Below are 26,467 nucleotides of genomic sequence, written 5' to 3'. Positions count from 1 at the left end.
TCAGAGGAAGAAAATATCAAATGACATTTTATCAAGATAAAAATGTTGCATTACATTACTTTATACATGCAACATGTTACATCAAATGACTTTGTAGGAAAGAATCTGGACATCAGGGACTATATATAGTTCACGGCCTCATCAGGCCCACTGCCAATTGCACTGAGAGGGACTTACTGGAAAAAAGGCAATGATGAAATTTGAGAATGATGCAGAGATGGAGAGAGGGAAATCATCAGAATATTAAAGATGGGAAAAGCTGAGGCTTAAAAGTCTAAGAATACTTTTTTTTTCCCTCAAAGGCATAACAGCTCATGGTGGCTCTTTGACCTCAGCAAACCACTTTCCTTTCTCTGCTGCAAACAATCCCGATCCTGGGTGGTGACAGCACCCTGACACCCTGTCACCTCCCTGCTCTCTCTCTAAGGAGCTCCTTCGTTGTATGTTTCTCATCTCTGAGCCTCTAGAGCTGATGGGAGAACAACACAGCACTGTCCTGTCTGGTGCCTCTGTCTGTTTGCGCCCCCTCTATTTTCAGCAGCAGCAGCAGCAGCCATGTGTAGTGTCATCTGTTGAGGGGATATTTTTTTGCATGGTTGTTACATGTTGGTATTGGTCAGATGATGATATGTTGAGAATTAGTTTTTGCATCAGCGACTTTACTATTCTATCAGTGACAGTATTTTTCATGCTGTATCACAGCTACGGGTAAATGCACTTGTATCGTTTATCAGTATTTTTGTCCACAATCAAATCCCCTAAAACACTCTTACCTATGTTCACATTCATACATCTACAATACAAGCTATATGCAATTAAAGTCATTTTCAGTCTGTATCCAAAGCTGTAGGATGAAAGATGACATGTTCATAAAAATTTCAAAGAACATATCAACACAGTAATTAAAAGTTAAATTGAGGCAGACACATCTCCCTCACCCCCTACCTCAATATATAGATTTAAAAAATGTATATATTTGAAAAAATATTGCTATGTTACAACAGGCAACCATGCACTGTTACACATAATCATCAAATGTCATCATACTTACAAATTGTTATCAAATTACCATTACTGGTTGGAGTATTACAGTGCACTGCAGTTCTGCATGTTGCTTGTTTAAGTGGTGTAGCCATAACCCAGCAGAACACAGCTCACAGACCTATTCAACAACATTAATGTCCTTATTATCCTATATTTGTCAGATAGCCCATGTAAAGTCCATATTCGTGTAATGTACTGTATAGCTGTACATGCTTATGATAAATCATATAATATAGTAGGAATTTAGCTTTCAAATTTTGATTTGGATCCCAGAACTCTGGGCAGATTAAGTTGCCCTGAATGTTGACTGCATGGTTACAGCCTTGGCAGATAAACAAAGAAAAACAAAAACAATTCATGTGTGTGCACAGGATGAAATATGTTAACCACAGGCTGATCTTGCGTGTGTCTATATGCACATCATAGTGCACCAATACTGAATGCACACAGTGAACAGAAACGGCATTTTTCCACATATATTCACAATTGAAATAGGCCTACATTTAGCTTCTCTGGCCCTCACCTGCAAAATGTCCCTCAAATCAATACATGTCAACCAGGAGGAGCTTCAAAATGACAACAGACACAAAATGACCACAGTGAGTACGAAGCCACTTCAAAGAGACACAAAATAACATCAAAAACAGGCAAAACAACCACAAAGAGGTGCAAAGCAACTGTTAAGAGACACAAAATAACAGACACAAAATGACTACAGTGAGTACGAAGCCACTTCAGAGAGACACAAAATAACATTAAAAATAGAAAAAAAACAATACAAAGAGTTAAAAAAAAAAACCAAACTACTGCAGAGAGAGAGAAAACAACCACAGGGGGACACAAAAAGATGACACAATAACACCAAATGACCAAAAAACAAAAGTCAGAAAACTATGTCAATAAGACACAGAATTACCTCAAAGAAACCTAAATGACTGCAAAAAGACACAAAACCACCACAATAAGACACCAAATTACCACAAAGAGACGCAAAACCACTGCAAAGTTTACGTGTCCTTATCTTATTTAGGAGAATTGATCGGGCTCGGGATATTTGTGCCCAGGAACCCATAATCTTTATAATCTGCCCATATTAGTAACCACAAAAAAAAACTCAGTTATATATTATAAAAATCTTCCTGTCAGTGGAAATGTATAAGGCTTTTAAAGTATTAGCAGATAAATCTTTGTTAAAAGTATGTTGAACCTATTGTTGATGGTTTAAGGTTAAATGTCTCGTCTATAGGTAGTTTTCTGCTGGTACTTTACAGCAGCTAAATCTGTGTTAGGTCTGCACAGTATGGGGGCCATGCTGTTCTTTAGACAGCGGAGCAGAATGGGAGGCTACGGTACAGAGGCCTCACTCTAGGGGTCTAGGGTTTTGGCAGCAGAATGTGTTTACATTGTAATTAGGACTTAATTGTCCTAATTAGAATCCCCAAACCCTGATTACTCAAAGCCTTGCAACCTGCTGAGCCAAACGACCTGACTCCGCTTCAGTCGTCAACCTAGACACCCTGCATAATGCTTGTTCCAGGAGCATGGTGTAGTATTCATTTAATTTTCCAAAAAGGCTCTGATGACTATGAAGGGACTACTCAAAACTGCCCAGGGAACATTGAGAAAAATGGATTTCCTGGAAATGTGTTTCTTGCCTCAGGCTGGGTATGCATTAGCAGAGGAAATCGTATGCACAGGCCTGTTTGCAGAGGGGAAGCCTTTGTCACAAACTGCATCCTACAGGAATCCTTTATTGATTTTTATTGAGCAGTTTATGAGATCAATTTTCATACCATCACATCACCTTTTCCCTTCTCTGCCTTCATCCCATGTACCATTTTTTTCCCCTTTGTCTGATTTTCTGTCTTTGCCTCCTCCAAAATCAATGTCATGGGCATCTGTCCTGGCCTCTGTGGAGAGGGAAAGGAGGGGGGGCAACAAGTGGAACATAAACACACCTGTCTTCTTTACCCTCTCTACCTGCCCTCATGGGGCTGCTGGGCAGAAGGCCCTATCAGCGGTCCATCTGAGCCCTGTACCCAGCACTGCCAAGCCCAGCTCCCAGTAGAGCACACTGGGCTGACATTCCATGCGTTGTGTGGGGACGTCAGGGAGGCTGGCCGGGGCCGGATGGCTGCTGCTGCTGTGCTGGAGGGAAGCATCGAGCATGTCAAACCACAGCCAGTCTCTCCTGGGGCTCCGCACGGCTGGACGGGCCTGACGCTCTCAGGCGCATGGGGCTGAATCGATCCACAGCCAAGTCACGAGAGGCCACCACACATCAATGATAGCAAGGAAGGAGCATAGCAGGATGTGCTCAGTGCCTTTAAACTGTGAGTTTTGACATATTGTACTTCCACATCAGACTTCTACTTTCTACATTTTTGTCTCACAGCTTTTGTGTTGTTGTCAAGCTGCAAGTTTCGAAAATGAGCATGAAACACATTTGCAGTGTCAAACTGAAATTCAATTTAAGTTAAATTTTTATTGCAGGATCAAAACGCTTTGGCCAAATACTATAAGTGCATTGTAAGTAGGCTATACACATAAAAAAAAACAACAACAACAAAAAAAACCCACTGCCACCGACATTATTGTTCTTCAGGGAGCGTGAATTTTCCTGTGTGGGCACAGGCACTAAAAATAGTCCATCATATCTCTTCAGTTTCAGCAGGAAGTGATTCAGCTGCAAGGCTGCTGGTCACTGCTAGAGCTTAAGCCAGCTTTATGTTGTCATTGTGTCTGTGGAGTGAGGTTTTCACACCAAAAACCGACACCATCCCGGCTTTCATATCAGCTATAGTCATGGTGCATGGTTGTGCTCCTCTGAATTTTTGCAGCTAGGTGGCCACTGTGCACTGCGCTCTTCATTTCAACATGGATGCCTTAGACTTTATATTCTTAGACGGAAATAGCCATTATAGTGCAAGAGGAGACTTTTTGTTGCAAGACAATGATACTGTTCTCATGTTAACTTCTTTTCTGATAATGCTCTTTTGGTAACATTCATTGACTTGCTTATGCAAGAGTATTTTTTTTGTACGTACCCCTGTCATTTTGGGGCATAACGCAGCTAACATTGTATTGAGCATAAACACCTCCATGCATGCTTCTAGCTCGCACTCCATCTACAGAGGCCCACGCCACTGTGTTCAGCACGAGCATAAGAGAAAAGCTTTAGTCGCAGCTGTGATTTTAGCACTCAGTATGTTACTTTGTGTCATATGAAACATGCAGTCATGTAGCCTACGGAGTGCTGAGGTTACAGGACTACCTGTCTCTGTGAGTTATACTAGTCATTTGCCATCGCTTGAGTGAGCCCAGTAATGACAGAGTTAATGCCAGATAGACCCTTACATGCAACACAACATTGAGCATCAAGGGCTGCCAACAGCAGGTAGAACAGGATGGAAATGTAACGTCTGTTGGGGATTAGTGCTTAGGTTAGCAAGCTAGGCTTCTACCTTTCAGGCAACAAATTTGCAAATCCTGGGATAGCGAAGCAATGGCCCTCCTTGGTTGGCTCTCTTATTCCTCTTACCTAAACTCAGTCCACCCACTGGCAGCTATTAGCCATTTATAGTGATATTTGAAATTTGCAAATGCTATCATAGGATTTGCAAATTGCAAAACCTACCTTGGTAGATTACACTTTCTGAGTGGAAACAAACTTAACTATAAAATTACATTTTAGATGTTGTGAAGGGACAGAATGCTTGAATGCTTGATGATAGATAACCAATGCTTGTTGGCAAAACATATCTTGCGTTCTACAGAGATACGATGTTCTCCAGTCAGTAATGCCGCATGGTAGTTGACAACTGTCTTCTAACAATGCCAACCCTAAATTGTCATTCAACAGATGCGATGAGAAACATCCACCCAGACAAAGCTGCATGTAGCTGCAGTATCATTATAGTATATAATCCATATGTCATTTTGACTGTAATACTCGGACCATCAAAGAAACTTTACTGTTTTGAACCCACCTTCCAACAGAAAGTGAGATAAACCAATTAGGCTGTTTGATGTGCTTGGCTGCAAAACACATTGTTTTTGGAAGGTGAGCAGGAACCCATAACACACTTCTCACAGACCTGCAGTGACAGTTAAATGCATCTTTGTCTCAGGTGTGAGACAAACCTCATTTCATTTTTCCTCTACAAAAACACTAAATTAACGAAAGAAAAATACAGGGACAGCCTCTCAGTGTGTGATCTGCGCTTAGCCCACACCGCTCGCTCACATCATTTAATGAACCAAGTCCTCTCACTAATGAGGCTAGCAAAGGACTCAAGGGTCAAGTTCTCTCTCTTGCACACACACAGACACAGACACACACACACACGCACACACACACACACACACACTCACACACACACTGAGTCTCCACTGACGCCCGTTTTTAGTAGCTCTGTATTAAAAAAAAAAAAAAAAAAACTGGCGGTAAAATTTAGAGGCTCTTAGTTAATTAGTAAGGACAGGTCAGAGTCTCTTCATTAGACTTAAGTTCATTAACCTTCGACGACACTGGGCGATAAGGTTCCTTTTTCATCTCACATCACTGTGGGAAATCACACCTTTGTGACCTCAGGAGGTGCCATCTGCCATGTTAGCATTATCAAGGCAGAAACTGTCTGTTGCATGTTGTGATAAATAATGGTGCAGGATGATTAGCTGAGTCATGTTTGAAGCTGCTGTTAAGTGAATGCAGGAATATTAACACCATCACCAGTGATCAGCGTTCATATACTTTAATGCTGTTTAGCCACCTGTTCAACAACTATGTTTCTGGGGAGAATATTGTGATTATTATTATAAATTATAAATTAACTCACACTTTTGGCTTTACTAATAACAGTAAACCTTGGCCTCTCGTGGCTTCTTGTCTAACTATCTGACGCTGTGCAGCCCGACTGAGGCTGATTTTGGTAGTGGATTTAGACAGCCAATCAGCATTGGAGGGATTTTGTCTTGACAGGAGAATCTCTTTGTAATTTTGAAGCAGATTATTTCAAATATAAGGCAGATAAACATAGCTGTTACCCTACAGTCTGAGGTAGACATTCTGGTGATGAATCTTGTATCTGTGCATCTGAAGGCATCCTTCACTGAGAGGCATACACAATCACACGAAAATAATGCTGACATGCCCGCACACACGCACACATGCACACACACACACACACACACACACACACACACACACACACATACACACACAGACACAATCAAATTCTCCATCTCTGCAGGTGCTGTCATGGGCCCACTCTTCAGCCTCCCATCTTTTCCCCAGCTCTCCTCTTCTTCCTTTGTTCCCAGACTGCACACCGACATGTCCAGGTCTCGCCTCTGGGGAGTTTAGCCTGGCAGGAGGCTTGTTTTCAGAGCTTTGCTCTTTTTTCCCTTCCTCTTCTTCTCCTTTCTCCTTCCTGGGTTTTTTCGTCTGTACCGGTGCTGGCTAATTACCGGCACATTCTCCTCCTGCCAACAGCGTGCTGCTGCTGCTGTCGAGCGCCTACCCACCTCCCACCCTCCTCACCCACACCACCACCACCTCCTCCCCCACTCCTCTGTTTCTCTCTTCCTCCTCACTAGGAGGGAGCGGAGAGAGGAGGTGGAGGGGAGGGCCGAGGTACAGATGTGTATTAATGAAGCAGTGAAGGGCAGGGGGTGACTCATAGAGAGGGAAAAAGAGCAGGAGGGAGTGAGGAGCAAGAGGCTATTTGCATGCAGAGACAACGAGATTCACCACTTCTACAATGCCTTTCTCTCTCTCTCTGTCTGTTTCTCTCTCCCCCTCCACATCCTCTTCCCATCATCCTGCATTCTCTCACTTTCTACCTCTCTTCCCCTCTCTCTCCTCTACCTCCTTGCCTCTCTCCTTTGCTCTCCGGCTTGCTGCCACTGCTGATTTGAATAATTCAGCACAAGCCGGTATTCTCCAGGGCCCCATTGTCTGTGAGCGGCAGGAGAATGAGAAGGAGAGAGATAGGGAAAGAGAGGAGAAGAAGAGAGAGAGAGATGGGGGGGGCAGAGTGTGTATGAGTGTGTGGGGGAGGTGGGAGGTCCATCCTGCCTGCTTTCACCTAGCTGTGGCGTAAATCAGCACTAATGAGGTAGAGGAGGAATACCTAGGCCTCACAACAGACTACAGAAGCCAGGCAGGCAGCCACGCTCAGGCACACAGGTAGTCACACATTTAGCAGTCTGCATGCATACAGCACCTCTATAACCTTCACTGCTCTGCTGTGTTTCGGTTATTGACTTGTTGCTAACCCTCACTCCCATGTGTGCTCAACTCGGCGCATGTTCAATGTCATCCTGCAGGAGGAGGAATATTGGCAAAGAGAGCAATGGTCCCAACAAACACAAGAAAAACAATCAGTGTAAGTGATCAATAGCGCTGTGTGTTAAGGTCATATGTTTGCAAGTAGTCAACAAACACTTAAAATTGTCAATGCATTTGCAGGAATCACAATGAATTCATCATGAAAACGGAAACTGAGAATAGTGATGACACCCACAGCTACTGACTAATTGCTGGCACACTTGCAGCTTTCTCTTCTAGCATACGTACCCAATGTCTCTGTAATTTAAAGGCTATCGTAGAGTGTGCACATGGAGGGTGCGTCCCCTCTCTGGAGGATTTTCTGATGAAATACTTTTATCATGATTTTGTTACCATTTGTAGTTTTTACAGCTGCATGGAGTAGAGTAAGGATTGCACCATGGATGGAATACTGAACAGACCAAGCGGGCTCAGGCCCAGGGGCCTGAAGTGTCAAGGGAACCCCTGGGCTTTAACTTCAAAATGTCCCTCAAATTAACATGTAATGACCGAAAAGAGACTCAAAATGACCACAAATAGTTGCAAAGGAACTACAAAGAGACACATAACGATGTAAAAGAGTGCAAATGCACCTTTATGGGACACAAAATGACCTCAGAGTCACAAAAGCACCACAAAGAGGTGCAAAGAAACTACAAAGAGACATAAAATAACTAGGAAGGGACAAAATGGCCAAAAACGACACAAATATACATTAGAGAAACTTGAGAGAGACACAAAATAACCACACAGAGATGCAAAGGAACTTCATAGAGACGGAAAACATCAGCAGAGAGTCACAAAATGACAACAACAACAACAATAACAACAACTCACAAAACAACCAAAAAGACCCACAATTATTTCAAACAGACACAAAACAACCCAAAAAATGCACAAACATACCTTAATGGGGCACAGCATTACATCAGATAGATCAAATCAACCATAAAGAGGTGGAGCATGAGCTACAAAGAGACAAAACAATTACTAGGAAGAGATAAAACAACCAAACAAATAACCAACAAATAACAAAGAGACACAAAATTACCTCAGAAACAAGATGTAAAGAAACTAAAAAGAGACTGAATGACAAAACCACATAAAAGAGACAGAAAAAAAACTAAGAAGAGACAAAGAAAATTTTAAAAGAAACAAATATACACCAAAGAGATACAAAAGGACCTCAAAGAGACACCAAACAACCACTTGGAGACATATAATCACCAAAAAGGCACACAATTATCTCAAAGAGACACAAAACAACCACAAAGAGATGCAAACGAACTATAAAGAGACACAAAATGACTAAGAATAGACAAAAATATTAAAGACACAAATATACCATAAAGACATACAAAATGACACCCAAATCCTTACTTCAGAGAGACCACAAACAACCAAAAAGAGACATAAAATGACCAGAAAATACGCAATTGTCTCACACAAAACATTCAAAAAAAGGTGCAAAGGAACTACAAAAAGACACAAGTGACTGAGATGAAATGATTAGAAAAAGTCATAAAACAACTAAAAACAGGCACAAATATAATATATGCCTACCTCAAAGAGACACTAAACCACTACAGAGATGCATTACAATAACAAAAAAAAAAAAAAACACATGACACAAAGTGGAAAAAATAGACAAAACCACCAAAAGATCTGTGTGTCTTCCTCCTATATAGGGGAGGTGGTGAGGCCTTTTGCATATTTGTGCCCAGGAGCCAGTTGTCTCACAGGCCATGATTTGACTTTCCTCCCCTCCCAGAAATAGATCATCCATTTGAGACTGTAAAACTGAAAGACTGGAGGCCCAACCCAAACTGCTGAGTACACAAGACACAACAGATGCTCTCTCATTCTGTCTCTTTAGTTCTCTTTGACTTTTGCACTTTTCTTTTGCTGTTGAACCTCCTTGATCTTCACCTTACATCTTACCTTCTGTCGCCCTAATCCCTTACTCACTCAGCCCTCCGTCTCACTATCCACCCACTGACTCTCATCAGGGAGGCGGGGGCCGAATCGCTGTCCCGCCCATGGGAACTTCCCCACACGACAGGCGCACAAAGACCGGACTCAGATCAGCTGAATGTGACAAAGCTCCAGAGACTGTAGTGTACGCCACAGCTTCTTCTTACACCCTACTGGTGATTTGTTCCCATAAGAAAATATGTCAGTAATAGCTACACCTTCATGAATATGGACCAATGTGGAAGCTTTGTACTGTCTGCACAGTGACTTCAGTCAAGTACCTCTCTCTTAGGAGATGACACACTAGCCCGTCAGATGTTGGGTTTTTTAGTTTCTCAAAAAAAAAAGAAAAAAAAGAAACATATAACGTCTAGACATCAAAGGAATGACGCAAATGTTGTGAAAGGGCTTTCTTTTGTAAGTCTTGTGAACTTGCTGTCAGGCATCGGTAAAACGTGCATTTTAAGCCGTATGGGAGTGTAGATTCAAAACTAAGTATTGCACATTATTTCTATCAGCTCGGCTTTAGTTCTATATTTGGCTCCTGTGGGTGAAAAACTCAATAAAAAACAATGAGTATGGGGGAGGCATGATCACGAGGGGTTTTTTTTTATATAGAGGAACTGATTCCCTGGGTACATTTTACAACTGTAATAATGTAATCTGGGGAACATTTATTGGGTTGTTTGTCTGAAATAACAAGCTAACAACGTGTTAGATAGGCTCAATTAACCAGCGAATCACAAAACCAGCGTAATGTTGGTCTCCTCATTTTCTCTTTTCTCAATTTCTGCTTGTTTGTTATTCTCCACCCCCATCTAGTTAAAAAAAGTGTGAGGTGTTTTTGTGTGTTTAAGATGGGGAAGACTTTATCTCGCATTCTAAAGCTTAACATGATGAATGAGTGTAACGGTCAAGTAATCAGCTTCAGGAATTTGCTCAATGAATCAAACTCTGCATAATTTTACTCAATGAGTGGAAAGAACAGAGAGCAACTTTTCTCTGTTTGCACTCCGGGCCCTCTCACTTTGTCTGCGGTCCCTCATCACTCGCCTCGTCAAAAGCGTTGAGCTGGAGGAGGGTGGAATTCCTCCAGGCGAACTGCAAATTCGAGAGACACATCGAGTGAAATAAAAAAAGGGGGAAAGAAAGGCCCGGCGAAGAGAAAGACAGACAGAACTGTAATAAATGTAAATGATGTTACAGCCTCTATGGCACTGACGGTTTTCGGCGGTATCTCGTGTGTTGCTGTGTGGTCAGAATTATGAATTCAGTCATCGTCATGGCCATCGGGGAGTTATATAGATAAAGGGAAAGGAGGATACAAAAAGAAAGAAAGAAAAAGAAGGATATTCGACATCTGTTATGCAGCTGGGAGTATTTCTAAGGGACGCCAGGAGAAAAAGGAATTAAACACATGGGGGAGGAGGGGACGCTCAGGGAAGGCTGGGAGAGAAGAGAAACGCAGGATCCAAAATGGCTGGAGTGGATTAAGATGGCAGGAGTGAAGAAACACCTTTCTGTTTACACAGTCAACCTGGTTGTATATCATTGTCGAACAGGACTGATCCCTCTGCCATGATTAACTTTGGAAGTCTAGTTGAGAGCTTGACCTTTGTCGTAAAGAGAGGTTTTACGATAAAGGTGAAGCAATTTGCACTTTGAGTAAAGTTTCACCTAATGAGTTGTAATTGTACAGCAATGTCAGGGTTCATGTAGTCTGTAGCTGCTGAATGCAAATCCAGAGTCCTCTTCTGATAACTGCTTCTCAACAGCTGTAAAGTGGCAGTGAAAATAGGGCCACACACACACACACGCACACACACACTGTGCATCAGAGTGGGGGCCCGGGTGCAAGCTTGGCCGAGTTGCGTCACTCCTACAGGCCCTGACAGTAATCAGGAGGAGAAGTGAATGCTGAGGAAGTGTCAACAGAAACAAACCCCGTGCTTCGTTTAAGGCCAGATTGAACTGATAGCTCATTGCCAGTGACATAATTTAGATGAATGGTGGGTGCAATCCATCAGAAGAGTATCGCTGGTGCGAGTGTGGGGAAGAGGAGGGTGTGCGACCCTCTCCGTGCCTGGCTGCCAGTAGGGATCCCATTACCCTAGACCTGTTAACAACACCAATCCCCTTGTATAAACAGTAAAGTGATCCTTTTATCGAAGGCGGGAGGGGGGGCGGAAAGAGACAGACGGAGAGAGAATGTGGAGAATGTGAGAGGAGAAGGAGGAATGAGCCGAGAGGAGAGATGAAGAGGAGGAATAAAGAAATGTTTTCTTGTTTGGTTTTAGAGAGACTAGCACCCCTGGACATGATGGATGAACCTGGGGTCTGGATAGACAAGTCATGGACAGATGGCTCAGACACACACTCCAATCACAACACCAGGCCTCCAGACTAAAGCAAGAGGGACATCTAGTGGTACAGAGCTGAACTTCACACTGTATTCTTCCTTTTTGCATTGGTGGACGTTTAATCCCCAAAAAATCTCAAGCAAATGTTTTAAATGTCACATTTCGAACATTTACATTTTTACAAATATTGAATTTATTTACCTAAATATCATGCAATGAAAAGATTACTGACAGCAAATATCAGTTCAGCTTCAGATGAGAAAATTTATCTGACACTTTTCTGACAGATTTTAAATGTAAAAGAATAATTATATTCTCAATTTAGACAGTTTATAGCGATTTAAATAATTTAAGTAATTCAATAAAATTGATGAATATACGAGTTAAACACTTTATCATACTGTATGTGTGGTTGCTGTTGGAAGAGCTAGAGTGTATACGTAATAGTCTTTGGCTGAGGCACTCGTGACTGATTATTCCAAGCAATGTGTTAACACTTATAATTAGAGAGCCAAATATGCTCTATGTGATGGCTGTACAGTGGGCTTCATTTGTTGGAATCAGTCCTCAGCCTTGTATGTGAGAGAAGGATATATACCAAGAGACGGAGTGAAAAAAGACCCAAGAATAATCATTTGAAACCTTTTTGTAGAGAGGATTAAGCTGATAATTTCATTAGATACGTATGTTTATAAATAATTAACACTCATTTTATTTACTTTTGAGCTGAAAAAGCTGATATGTATGCTTTATATACAATATCTTGAGTAATTATCTTCCATTCTTTTCTCAAAATTTAAAATCCACATAAAATCCACAACAGAAATGGAGGTTTTCATGTTGTAATGAGACACCAGCCAATTGCATTCTTTAAGATAGTTTATCTGCATATACATTTGTGCAATGAAGATGACCAATCTGCCACAAAACATATGGTTATTCATAGGGATATAGAGGAGACTTGTTAAAGCAAGCAAGTGGCCATTATCTGCCACTGAAAGGAAATGTTTCGGGGGTGTTGGGGGCCGTTATTATCCCTCAATGGATGGCTCATGCAGAAAAAAAGAAAAGAACAACTACTGAGTAAAAGCAATTGCATCAAGTAGAAGACTAATTGCCCTTTTTCAGACAGTGAAAATAATAGGCCAAAAATCAAAAGCTGTCCAAAATTTGACTAAATTACCCTCCTATAGCTGGAGAGGGGGTTTATATTCATCACGGGGTAATAATACGAGTCAGAAAAACACAGAGCAGTGACCTGGCAGGTTTTTAGATAACCATTACCTTGATAGCTTTAGGGGGTGCAACCATCTGCATGCTTTTGTCATTATTGTTCAGTCTTTACTGTCAATTTGATTTATTTTGGAGGAAGCAAATAAGGCTGTTTTCATGGCTCTTCGTTTTTTTTTGGGTTTTTTTTCAGCCACAGTTTTACATCACTTTTCTACTGACTTAACACAAGTGAGGAGAGTTGCAACAGAAAAGGGCTTAAGTGTGGACAGACTCCCTTCCTCTGCTTTTGAGAGCTGGCAGTTTCTCCTGCTTTCCATCTGTCAAACTCATCCTGTTGTGAAGGATCTATTCTGCATTTTGGCTAATTCAGTTTTGTTTTGGAAAAGGTTTCAACACAAGTTAAAAAAAAATGCTAGATGTTTCAACATAGCAACGGGAATGTGTATGAAACATAATGACCTTGGTGTGAGACGAGAGCATGGATACCACTGTCATCTGTCCGTTAACCTTACTCCTGACAGGTGATTAGCTTAGCTTAGCATGAAGCAGGAAGCAGCAGGAAATAGCTAGGCTGCTCTGTCCAAAGGTTAAAATAAACTGCTTACCAGCAACTGTAGTCTTACAAATCAACCATATGGTTTTATTTGAGTGCATTTTGTGTTGGATTTACATGTTGGCCAGGAGCATTGACTTCACTGCTTTTTTTCTGGCAACCTCCAATGACAACAGGGCAGCTAGTTTTTGTATAGACTTTCGCAGTATAATTAGCCCTTGTGAATTTTGGATGTGCTGGCAGGTTTTTTGAAACATTGTTTTAAAAAAAAGACTGATAAATCTACCTTCTACCTTCTTTTACCTTTTTTGTTTTCCCCTGCTTCTAGTCTTTGTGCCAAGATAAGCTAACCAGTTGCTGGCTGCTGCATAAAAGACAAATATAAGCGCTATCAATCTTTTCACCTAACTCTCATGAAGAACAAGAATAAGTCTGTTTTAGAAAAAGTCTAACTATTCCTTTAGCGTGACAAAGTAATAGCCTAAATCAATGGACTTAAGGCCTTAAAAAGTAAGTTCTGTCTTTTTCAACCTTAACCTTGTGTTTTTGTGTCTATGTGACTAATGGACACAATATTTTTTTTAACTGCTCTGACAACATTATGGAAACAATCCCTACAGAGAAAGACCTTTTTATTGAGGAGTAAGCTCAATTTTGTTTAATCAGGAACATCCCCAAAATCATTCTTGCCAAACTTACCAAACACCATTTAAATCAACAATTATTTAAGCGTGTATAGAGCCAGCATATTTTCAAATTTAACTGGGTGAATTGAGGGTGTATTCCAACCAAACCAGAGTTGGTGATTGTTTGACAATGAAGAGACAGACTGATATGTTTTATGTTTTTGTTGTTTATTTTTTTCCTGTCAACATTGAATGAAGTGTGTTGTATGATAATACATTTTGCATTTATCTAAATAGAGTCTGGTGGGTTTGACAATAGTGATTTTGGGGCTGTTTCTTGTTAAACAAAAAGTATCTTACTCTTTAACAAAATGTCTGTCTCTGTGGGGTCCTTTCCATAATTTTGTCAGACATAATAACAATCTCAGCCTGTCAGTGGCAGAAACAAGCACTTTTAATTGACTTAAATTGACGGTGCACAATTGCCCGTCAACTTAACATTGCAGTCTGTTTTGCTGCTGCCGGCTGCAGTGCTCTCACTTAATACTGGACCAATTTCAAAAAATGTTGTCTCCATTAGTCATTTAGAGACAAAACCATGGGACAAAATTGGGTCCAGGCTGGAAAACACTTAAGTTACCCTATAATGGAGATGCCAGCAGCTCTCATACAGGCCAGGGAAAGTGAGTAGTTCATAACCTAAATATCACATTCACTAGTAAAGCCATCAGAAATTTTGAAAGCTATGATGTGGTGCATGTGTAATAATCTATTAGTGTTCAACACAAACCTGCGGGAACTATAAAAGTGTAACCTGTGTAGAAACTCTTTCAGCAATGTTTTAGTTTCCAAATGAAGTAGTTTCACATGTCCACAATGCTAATGACAGTGCAACTAATTCTCTCCATTTCTATCTCATCAGTCCACAGTATCACTTATCAATGAGTTGGTGCAAATTGCAGTGAGTGGGAGCAAAAGTAGTGCAGCCCAACTAACAGCATTCATCCTCATAAGAGTTTCTCCCGTCCTCCCTTCCTCCCCCTCTCTCTCCTTCTCCTTCCACTCCCATATTGTGTCTCTAACGAGTCACGTCCATCTAGCAATTATTATGAAATTAAAGCTATTTTCCATGGCCGATGTTTGCCCCGGTAATAACCACACCGAGATAGGCTTCATTCATTTAGCATTTTAGTTCAGCTCAATTCCTGTCGCATTAGCAAGAGGAGCAAAATCAGAGTGTCACTCAGATATTCTGCTTAATGGTTTGGCGATGGCCTGGCCTTTTTTTCTCCTTTTCCTTTCGCGATCCTCCTAACCCTATCTCCCTGCCAATTACGCTGTTTAATCTATATGTAGATAATGGTGTCCAGGACCTCCCTGTTGAAATGTCAGGTGTGAAGAGGTTATTAGCTAACTTTTAATTACTGTCCATCATTCACCAGCCAGCAGGACAGATTGGTCTCTCCGACCGTCCGCTTATCTAGTCTCTGAATGTTGGCTGCAGGCGGGGGAAAGAAAGGCGTTTAGGAAGCACCAGGTCTCTGACTTAATATCACCATTTTCACACTATTAACAAGACTTAGTGTATGGAAGAAAGACACAGGAGGGAGGAGGATCCGGTATGACCAGGTAGATCATGTGTGAAATAGTTTAATGGATGCAGATCATGTGTCCTGCAATTTGATGGAAGATGATTTCAAAGTTATGAAGCAATAAGGCTGGGTATCCGTACCTGATACCTTTATAGGCTGAAATAACCCAAGTAGTGTCAAAACTTTTCCAGTTAAATGGTACCTGCATTTTATCCTTTTTGTACCCAGATCAAAAAAAAAAAAAAAAAAGACAGTTTGTTTGGTTTTACTCACAGCCAATCACAGCAAGCATTCTTTGATTTAATGTGATTGGCCCACTATCACAGCAGCTGCAACACATACAGCCCGTGATGTGGTGAATTCAAGCATGGCATAGTTGATAGAGTTGGAAGTTCAGCTTGCCTGATCATGGGCGGATTATGAGACAATTGGCCCCTGGGTACAGACTTGTAAAAGGTCTTGCCACCTCTCCCACAGGACTGGAAACACACACACAGACTTTTCAGTGGTTTTGGTTATTTTTTGTTGTAGTCATTTTGTGTCTCTTATGGTTTTTTTTGTGTCTCTTTTTGGTTGTTTTGCCCCTTCCGTGGGTTATTTTGTGCCTCCTTGAGGATTTTTTTTGTTTTGTTTTGAGTTGGTTCTTTTTGGTGATTTGGTGTCTTCTTCGTGGTTTTGTCTCTTGTTTTGCCATTTTTTGTAGCCATTTTGTGTCTCTTTGAGGAAGTTTTTTGGGGACCCTTTTCTGTTTTTTTTCTGTCGATTTCTAGTCATTCATTGTCCCTTTGTGTTTGTTTGGCCCCTTTTGCAGTAATTTTCGGTCTCTTTGCAGTTCCTCTGCATCTCTTTGTTGTCTTTTTGTGTCTCTTCTGGGTCACTACATTTTACTTTAAGTGACATTTTGAAGATGAGTGTCAGACGGGGCCCCTGACACTTTTGGCCCCTGTGCCTGTGCCCGGTAGGCCCTTCATTCACAGCTGAGATGCCCCCAGAATGTATGGCTGTACTACATGCCTGTGGCATCTGGTGGCATTTTGCACAATTAATTGGTTTCACATGACGGTAATTGAATCAGATAGAGAAAAAAATAGGAATTAAACACTCTGTCGGTGTCTGTGTCACTTTAAGGGGCCTGGTGTTGGTATCAATATTGTTATTTTTTAAAACTTTACAACCCAAAGAAGCAGAGTGAAGCAAGAATCAGCAAAGAAGAAAGTCTTTTTGGATTATCACCGCAAAACACTCAGCTACAAGTATGCAGTAATTTTGCATCAACATAAAGTAGAACAAGAATCTGTGCTCTCAGATTTTCCAAAATACTTGAACCATATTATGTTCGTGTTTCTGCAGACAGTCACGTCAATCCTCACGTCAGTCCTTCGATGTGTGTTGGTCTGAAAAACCTGCAGTCTGGTAAAGACAGAGATTGCCCTGTTGGTGGAGATCAGCTGGATTTTTTCTCTCTCCAGTGTTTTAAATGTCTGCAAACCATTTTCATGAACTCCCCCTGCCCTTGTGTTAAAGCCTCTATTGTACGCTTAAAGACCCGCAACCCCTGACCCAAATTCTACTGCTCTCCACTTCCATTCCTGCTCACCAATACTTGTATTGGGGCCCAAAATAATATGGGCGCTGGCCATGAGCTCTGAGGTCTGTATCTGCTATGTGGCAGATTGCAAGGGCTAACTCTATGATGCATGAAGACATATGCAACTGTAAAAAGAAAGAAGAGTGTAATATTTTTGCCTTGTTTCGATCTCACGCCCTATTGACTATAGTTTTTTGTTTACTTTTCACTTCCGTTTCTCTTTTCATACGCTGAGCTGAAATGCATATCAGAGTGATTTCAATCACCGACTGGCTCTGCCTTTGCTGACACGAATTCAACATGATGAATCAGCTGAATAAAAGCCGACTTGTGCCAACAAGGGCAAATGGTGTGGGATAGACCACAGCGACTAAAGTGAACACTCACCAACAGCCCAAAATTGATTTTATGCTTGATTTTTTTTCCAAAGTAGGTGACTGTCTTTGTCGCAGATTGTGGCCCACTGACAAATCAGTTTCTTCAAAGCTTAAGACCTACCGGTCTCGATAAGAGATGACTGACACCTTTAAGTAAAACACGTTTGGGAGATACAACTCTGGTGATGACACAGACCAATTTATGCACTTTTCTACGGGGCTTGTTTCAGTGAGGGTGGAGTTTGTAATGGTGCTTGTAGTTGATATTTGGCAAGGGGATGTTTATGTGATTTGTCAGATGCATTTACAGTGTATTTACAGATGAATGGTCTCACTACTAAATTACACTGATTTGAGTTTCTATTGACAGTGTGGAGTGTTAAGCTTGTTAAATACTGCATTTAACAAGTGTGAATGTAGAGCAGACCTGAATAAGACTTGTACCGTAAAAATAGAAACCCTCTACATTCGAACCAGATTCACACATCTTCATTCAAACTTTAAGCAGACACACACATACAAACACACATACCTACAGGGGAGAGCAATCTCTATTCAGCCCTTGAACTGTCTTTGAGCGGATTTACTATTTTAAACTCTGCAGGGCCGAACGCTGCTGATTACAGCGCCGCAGAGAGAAATACTTCCCGAGCTCACTTTTTCTTCTTCGTCTCCCTCGCCATCTTTTACAGCTTACAGACAAATTCCGTTGGAGGCAGCGAGCTGTTATTTCAGCAGACATCCTCCCTGTGATGGAGGCTCTGGTTACAGAGAGCTGCCTCTGGATCACACACATAAACACAGACACATCTGCACTGTGCACAGACATTCCTCATTCTTTTTTTAGGAAAGAGTAAAACGGAAATACATAGTCGGTAAAATCTCCAGAAATTCTGATACGATGAGATAATTGTGGAATTATTTCTTGCCAGCCCGCACTGTTTCTTCTCCATCACTCTCTCTCTCTCTTTCCCTCTTTTTCTCTCTCTCACTCTCACTCTCACTCTCTTTCTGGGCCACAAATGCTTCTGTTGCATCCAAGTCCCTGTAAACTGGAGCATTAGTGTGTTTTCAAAGCATGGCTAAACTAACCATTCGCGAGAAAACATCATTAAGCCGATTAATGTTTTTCATCCCAACATACCTGCCTTTGAACTGGAGTTTTGTGTGATATTCAAGACTTTAAGTGGAGCCTCAGTGTTCTGTCAGGGGTTTTGTGTGTGTTAAGACTCTGCTCTCTGAGCTCTGTGGTAAATTACAGGTGACCCATGAAGACCCTGGGCCCCGCTGCTCCTACCTCTGGAACCCCCGTCATCTGGATCACATCGGGACTCAAAGGGTGGGCAGAGCAGAACCCCCTCTGTCCGACACAAGCAAAGGAGGAGGAAGACAATGGAATGAAGGTCCACTGAGGTGTGCAACACAAACGCTTTATCATTCTCTCTGTCTGTGTCACACACATAAACCTGTTTGACATTTAGTTGGAGTAACAAAGACAGAATAATCAGAATTATTTGTTATAAATAGATAAACAAATTGGTCACATTTGTCGCTGGATCTAATATCATTTGACACTGCTGCAGTCTGCATAGCTTTCAAACTCTCAAAATATAGATGGGATAACCTTTGACCTTTGTATCTAGATCAACAAGGGATGGTGCAAGAGCAAATCAGCAAAATCGAATCTGCGTGTCTAACAAGGACAATTTCTGCTTTCCACAGCATGCATTGGAAAAGCAGTCTGATGACAGCTGCATCACAGACATCTGCCAGACAGAGTCACAGAGAGGAATCTCAAACATAATACAGGAAATAATAAATGCCTTCAATACAGATAACAAAATTACAAAACTGTGCGTGTATCCAGTGTTTCAACTTTTGTTTTAAGGTGAAAAAGTCATTACTTCACCCCCTTAAAGATGAGACACTTAAATAATGTACTGTGCATATTTTACAAAGAAACATTTATGCATGCTAATGTTATAAAGTTTGAAAACAATAAAATGAAATAAAATAATTCATTAAATTAATATAAAGTCAATTAAAATAAAGTAACAGTCAATGATAAATATGGAGTTCAACCCTTTGAAACCTGAGCAAATTGGCTTGATTTCTGCCAAAAAAAAGCAATGAGCAAATAAAGAAGAAATTAGCAAGAAATTATTAAAAAGTACAAGAAAATAACCTTAAAATTAGTTTTAAAAAAGGGTGAAGAAAGTAAAATTAAAAAAAACATTTTTTTGCTCAAGAAATGTTTCCCTAGCTTTTAAAAAAAATTGTTTCGGGTTCAAATGTTAACATATTTGTGAGGGGCATCTGATAGCAGCACAAGAAAAAAACTCCAGAGTCAAAAGGTTAAAGTGAATCAGACATGCATAGTTACTACCACAATATAGCAAATATACATATTCTATCATCCACAGAAATTGTAAATTGTATGAAATCATTGCACCTTCTCAAACATGTGTCCAGTTCTTGTGAGTATAGGCAGAAGCATATAGGATAGTTAGAGCTTACGCTGCACCAAAAAACATCAAATCCTCTACCCTGATGAGTTGCTGCCCCCTGCTGTTATACTGCATGAACGACAATCTAAAAATCTTCCCACTGATGTGTGGCAACATGTAGATTGGTGTATATGAATCAATTCAACATATGGCAAGTTTTATCATATACAAACATGAGAAAGTCTCAGTACATTTCAAAAGTCCAGCTTTGATCCCAAAAAAACAGACACAAAAATAATAAAACAAAAAATAATCTGTTATTGATTAATTACATAGATTTTGTGGATTCCTAAATACTTTTTATTTTTCAAAGAAAATGGATGCATTAGGACTATGCAAGCACTGAGCGTGCTGCAACAGTATTCACGCTTCAGCGGGATTGCAGCAATCAATAGAGGGAAGATGTTATTTAGGATAAATGGCGTTCTTGGAGTTGGCACTCCATATGGCCATAGAAATAAAATCCCTCGTAATTTACGGAAAACATATTCATGGACAGGGCTCTACTGTACCTTCTGTTGTTGTGGTCAGTTTGAATGCTTGTCTAGATGGGTGTTTGTGTGTGTGTGTGTGTGTGTGTGTGTGTGTGTGTGTGTGTGTGTGTGTGTGTGTGTGCAGTTTTTTATTTAAATGGATGACAAAGGAGACAATACCATAAAGCCGTTTTATTTTTTATGCGAAAATTGATTATTACAAAAGTATGTAGTAAAGTCAGCTGGTATATCAGCTATTAAGTACAAAAATAGTAGTGTACATTGAATTTATTTCTCTTTACATGCTTTATTGTTCATCACAGTTAATTTTTTGAGAGGTCTAAAGTTTAGTATCTTGATGCACAGCTAAAAGAGCAATTGTGGATATATTTGACTAAAACTGTTCTAATTAATGTAACCTCAATTGGTATGTTAAAGCAACACCCCCAAAATGATCTTTTGTATTTCAAATCCTCACCCTGTGCTACATGGAACTTATGACGAAAACTCTGCTTTTCTCGCATGCCTTCGAAGAATCCAAAAATGGGAAATTTGTTTTTATTATATTGAAGTAAATGGGGGCTACGTTTAAGAACACAAAAACTATAACAAAACATGAGTTCAAAAATTTCTCACACAATCTCATGTATCCAGTCGTATGCTCAGTATTTCCCAGACACATGCATTTAAACTAAAGCCGTACAGTTCAAAAACCTTCCACATCAATAGGCTCGTGTATGGAGAGGTAGTGCGCCTGAGCAAGCATGGCCCTCTATGACTTCAGTTTATCAAGAATTTTCTCTGTTTTTTGATTCTTCATGCACTGTGGAGGCATGCAAGAAAAGCAGTTTTCCCCATGAATTCAATGTAACACAGGCTGAGTAACGCATATAAATTATCACTTTGGGGGTAGACTATTCCTTAAAATTATTTTTGAGAGAACAAACACGCACACGCTGTTCTTATCCCTCTCTCTCTCTCTCCCTCTCTCTCTCTCTCACACACACACACACACACACACACACACACACACACACAAACAGGCACATTAGATCAGTAACTCTTGAAAACGTGTTTCTGTCAGTGATGCCACGCCTCCAAAACAGGATGCTTTACATATTCTGCCACTCAGCACAAAGTTAGTGATTTTAGTTAGTTTTTGTTAGGTTATTAGTTTATTAGTAGGTTAGTTTGTTAGTTTGCAGTGAGCTAATAAAAGCTCTTTGGTTAGTACCTGGTTATTTAACTTTAGGAGATGTTAGTAGCTTGTTGAGAGAACAGAACTTGTTTATCAGGATTTGGGTCGAGCACGTCACTAACACGGTTAGAGCTTTGTTCCCACTGATAAAAAGCATACACTCATGGCACTAGAAGATGTTTTGGGTAAAAGCCTCCATGTAATGTCATTTAATAAACATCCCCAGTACCAAGAGGCATGCTCTGATTTAATTACAGACTAACAAAGAGACGGAATAATTTGATTACAAACACCAGGAAGTTTCAGTCAGAAAGAACACGGATGTTAGTAGGAGCAACAGGCGGGCCTTTACAGCCTCACCACTGTTAGTATCAACACCATAGTAAGTTAGTAGTGAAGGTTTGCGTGGCCTGTGGTGACAACAAGCCAGGCACTCACCTGCGAGGGTTGACCACACAGGCAGAGACAGAAAGACGACCTCTAAAGATGTGAATTTAGCCTGCAAAGTGTGGAACAGCGGCGTGAGACATTTTGGGATCAAATCATTTTTGCGAGGCTTCTTCTAAAGTATGTGGTCAACCCAGTTTGATATCAGCAGCTCTTTCTGCTCCTCTTTTCATCTAGTGGTTAATAACATTTCCCTTCCCAAGTCCTGAAACCCTTCTTGACATGCTCACTTTAACAGCTTTCATTGATTTTCTTCTTTAATAATTCATCTTTGTCTGTGATTTCTAGAAGAAGGATTGCAGGATCGTGAGAGAGGAGTGTGTGCGTCAGACTGCGGGCATAAAGCAGAGGGGTTAGTCAGTGGGTTAGAAAGATCAAGGCCAGCCATCAGCATTCAGAGTACAGGTTAGTAATCATCCGACTGTTAGCAGACATTAGTATTGTTAGATATTAGTGAGATACTGTTAGTAGAATCCAGACCTGGGTAAAAAGCTATTTGCACATAATTATTAGCATTTGCTGTAATTTGCTGAAGTATCAGATGATGGGGCTGTAGGCATCAGGACAGTTTAATTAACACTAGCAGGCACCATTTAGAAAACTACACACCATTAATTTCCAGCGACATTCTTGTGATTATCTGAATCACAAGAACCCCCACCTAACTGGTACTTCAATTAGAGCCGTAACAAATGCTAAGAATCATTTGTAAATATGGTTTTTATCCTTTTGTCTGGTACATCCAGAGTGCTAAAAGAAGAGATTCAGGCATTTTTTTAAAAGAAAAGAATCTGTGCAGCAATGAGAAAAACCACTGAAAGCAGCTAGTAGCTTCAGGCCCATTACGAATGTGTTTTGTCAGACGGACACATGCAGAGGAACAAACACGCACACCAAATAGAGCACATGCACACAAACACATGCACTCACGCAGACACTCACACGCCCACACGCTACAGTAAAAATACAGAGTTTGTACTGTAAAAATTAGTCGGCTTCACACCCAAATTGAGACGTTTCAAGACAAACAATGAACATACTGTGAGAATTACACATTGTCATAATGTGAGAAAACTCTCACACACTAAAGCAGATTTTTTTTAACAGGCTTGAAAAACTAAAGCTTTCCAGTTTTGAATCTGGCAGATAGATGCTTAGTTTGGTGAGAAGTTAACACACATTGAAAAAAAAAAAAACACTAGTGATTTTAAAGTGTCTTATAAAGGGAGAAGTGGCCAAAGTGTGAAAGACAAGGTAACCAAGGTAACAGAGCGAAGAGGTTACTGCACACGGCGGCTGATGAAAATAAGGATGAGAGGTTGTTCGATGGCTGCAGTGTTTATGATCAGCCAAAAAGAAAAAAAAAAAACATGAGAGTGGGGGTGGACAAAGCTATATTAGTATTACCGCACATTTGAGGGAAACAGGAAAGAGCGCTACAGCAGACTATTCTGGACCCAAAACACCAGCCGTGAAATACCTTCCTGTTAAATCAGATCATGCTGACACTGACTACAAAGCTGCGGTGGCATTTTGAACTCTTCAAAGCCCTTTTTCATTGATACACAGGAGCGGCAGAAGTCGTCTCCCAGTGGGGGAACACTTGGACATGGATCCTCTCCTTCTGAAGGTACAGGACAGCAGCGATGGCACCATGCATCGATCGCTGCAGGAGAAAGGACACGACAGCTGTTAAAAAAAGAAAATAAAGAGGAGGAAACAGAGAGGTGAACATCATTTTTAGTTGAACTCTTTTACACGTCATACTCTGGGTATTTTTTGTGCAAACATTTACTTTCCAGGATTATCCTGCATAATGTTGAATAATGAATCTGAAAAGCTGATCATGCTAAATCTGATTTGGTCACGGTTTCCACTCACAGGTTTATCTCCTCTCTTAACCATAATCCTGGAAAAGGGCAGCAGCATATAGCGGAAAATATGGCAGCGATTTAACACATAACTAATCTCCCATGTTCTATCTGCTCCTCATTTATCTGCACTCTCAGCCGGCACAGAGGCTTAACGCACACACATACGCAGGGACACATCCTGTGGCAAAAAGCGAGATAAGAGTCCGTAAAAATTGGCTCTGCAGTTTATATTCATCTAGACCTATATAACAAGTCACAGGGTGGAGTGTAAAGTGAATATGAGGGGGGATAAAAGTCACAGCGGTGTAAATCTACAGACAGATCCAGTACCGTTGTGTGAGGCAGCACACAGCGGAGGGCGATGGAGTCGTGCAGCTCGTGAGGTCCAGCGCGAGCCCAGGTTTTTTCATCAGTGTAACTGGAGAGGAACACACAACACAAAGCAGCAGAAAAGTGGGACGCAACCCAACTGACCTCCTAAGACACCCAAGGGATTGCTCGTTGTTGCTGCTTTATTTAGTCTTACACAAATGAGACTGAAACACACCCACTGTTAAAAGACATGTTATCTAACTGAGTAGTGCTGTTCAATTATCCATCTGATGTTATGTGCTGTGAAACACTATCCTCCCTCATGATTTTTGGTAAATATAATCCAGCCTGTACACATAACCTGTCCTGCTGTTGGTTTCCATTTGGATCCTCCCAGTTTCCTGACTGGTGACATGTCGGCAGCTCTGTGGATGAATCCTCCAACCACAAGGTTACCTACAAAATAAAAGCATACTGAATGGGTATGTTTACAGCTGATCATAAATATCTATGAATTGATGTTACAGTAGATGATCCAGTATGTTTTTGCATTGCATTTTTGTATTTGATGTCCTACTTTGCCCAGGAAAATCTAAAGAAATGTATTAAATTAGAACTTCAGACCATAGCTAGGGGGTTAAGGGTTAAGAACTGGTTTGACATTTCTGTTGTCCATGCAGTCAAGGGCGTGGGTTTTTAGCATAAAAGGGAGCGTGTCCTCCTTAATTTTTAAACAGGCCAGAAAATTTTGAGCATCAAACAGTTAATTTCCTGTGTTCTGGTGAATTTTTACGCACCATTTTGTGCATTGGCTGCATCAATTTGTGGTGTAGGCTAAATGTCTTCAGTTTTGTTAAAATGAAGGTGCTGTGCTGCTGTTATGTTTTTAATTGAGGGGAGGGGGCAAATGCACATGTTCTTAATATTGAGGGTGACGTCCCCTGTGCCCCGCCTCGAAAAAAAAAATCAATTGCCTACCTATGCAAGCTATACAAAAAAAACATGGTATATTGCATGCAGCTCATGCTATAGATATTGTCTATCTGGTTTGGGCTATACATTATACTGTAACACTGCCAGCAACATATCGTCCGAGATTAAACCAATCATCTAATCTACCATGTGTCCACCAGAAATAGCTTTTCTATAAATAAGCATATATCAATATTCATAAACCCTGAAAGGATGTCAGGTTTAGGGAAGACAGACTAGGCCCTCCTCTGCAGGAAATTCATTGAGTCCATGTTTATCTTATTTAACAACAGATAAATCCGATTAGACTAGTTTAATTAGAAAAAAAATGTAAAAACAGAACAAAACAATAGGAGGTGAAGTGTTTTTTTTCTCCTACCAGTGATGTCCAGGTTCCACATGCACCTGTCCCGCAGCATCAAACGGTGCAAAAACATCACTTCTTCTTCTTTTTCTTCCTCTTCTTCCTCCATGCCCAGGGCAGCCGCCGACCCTGCAAATTCACGCCGTGTGAGTGCTGCGATTAGCCCGCAGTAAAAGGCTGCTCGCCCCCTGGACCTCCACGCTACGCACTAACACGAGCTGCGGCGGAGCGTCGTCTACATGGCTGCCGATCCGAGACAAGCAGATGTGGGAGTGCCAACAACAGCTGCGCACTGACGGGAGAGCAGTCCGGGGAAACGGGATAAAGTGGAGGACGGAAGCCCCGGGACAAAGAAAATGGATGGGAGGTATTAAGAGAGAACAGAGACGCCTTTGACTAAGCACAGACCTGAATTAATCAGCGGTCTCGGTCTCCAGCTGCTGCCACAGGTTTATGGTCTTTTGTATGCGCGCCCTTCATCCACCATCTGTGTTTCCTGGGCAACCGAGGACTGCCTGCAGGCACCAGCAGCTCCACGCAGCAACCACCTCAAAGCAAAAGGCACTACAGTATTCTGCTATCGGTTTACTTAAAGGGACACACTGTAACATAACTAATGCTTTATCTGCATGTTAACTACAG

The 26,467-nt window shown here is 41.0% G+C and overlaps 2 long non-coding RNA genes across 4 annotated transcripts in view; one reads left to right on the top strand and one right to left on the bottom strand.

Annotated features, from left to right (window-relative positions):
- LOC148189789 (uncharacterized) overlaps positions 1–19,074 on the top strand; it is a 278,012-nt gene extending 258,938 nt beyond the window's left edge. For all 3 annotated transcript variants that reach the window (XR_015776325.1, XR_015776324.1, XR_015776323.1), the window contains exon 7: positions 18,940–19,074. This is a non-coding gene — a long non-coding RNA (uncharacterized LOC148189789). The remainder of the gene's footprint in view (positions 1–18,939) is intronic.
- A 1,761-nt stretch (positions 19,075–20,835) lies between these two features.
- On the bottom strand, positions 20,836–26,353 carry LOC121944595 (uncharacterized). The gene is made up of 3 exons (XR_006105919.2): positions 25,841–26,353; positions 24,508–24,945; positions 20,836–23,969 (listed from the first exon to the last, which is right to left on the bottom strand). It is a non-coding gene; the product is annotated as an uncharacterized LOC121944595 (long non-coding RNA).
- Positions 26,354–26,467: the final 114 nt, after the last annotated feature.

This window comes from Plectropomus leopardus, chromosome 4 (assembly GCF_026936395.1).
Source record: "Plectropomus leopardus strain MGB_pleo_1.0 chromosome 4, ASM2693639v1, whole genome shotgun sequence".
In the NCBI taxonomy this organism is placed as follows: domain Eukaryota; kingdom Metazoa; phylum Chordata; class Actinopteri; order Perciformes; family Serranidae; genus Plectropomus; species Plectropomus leopardus.
The sequence above is the reverse complement of the archived record's forward strand: the minus strand, read 5'-3'. Positions and strand labels throughout refer to the sequence as shown.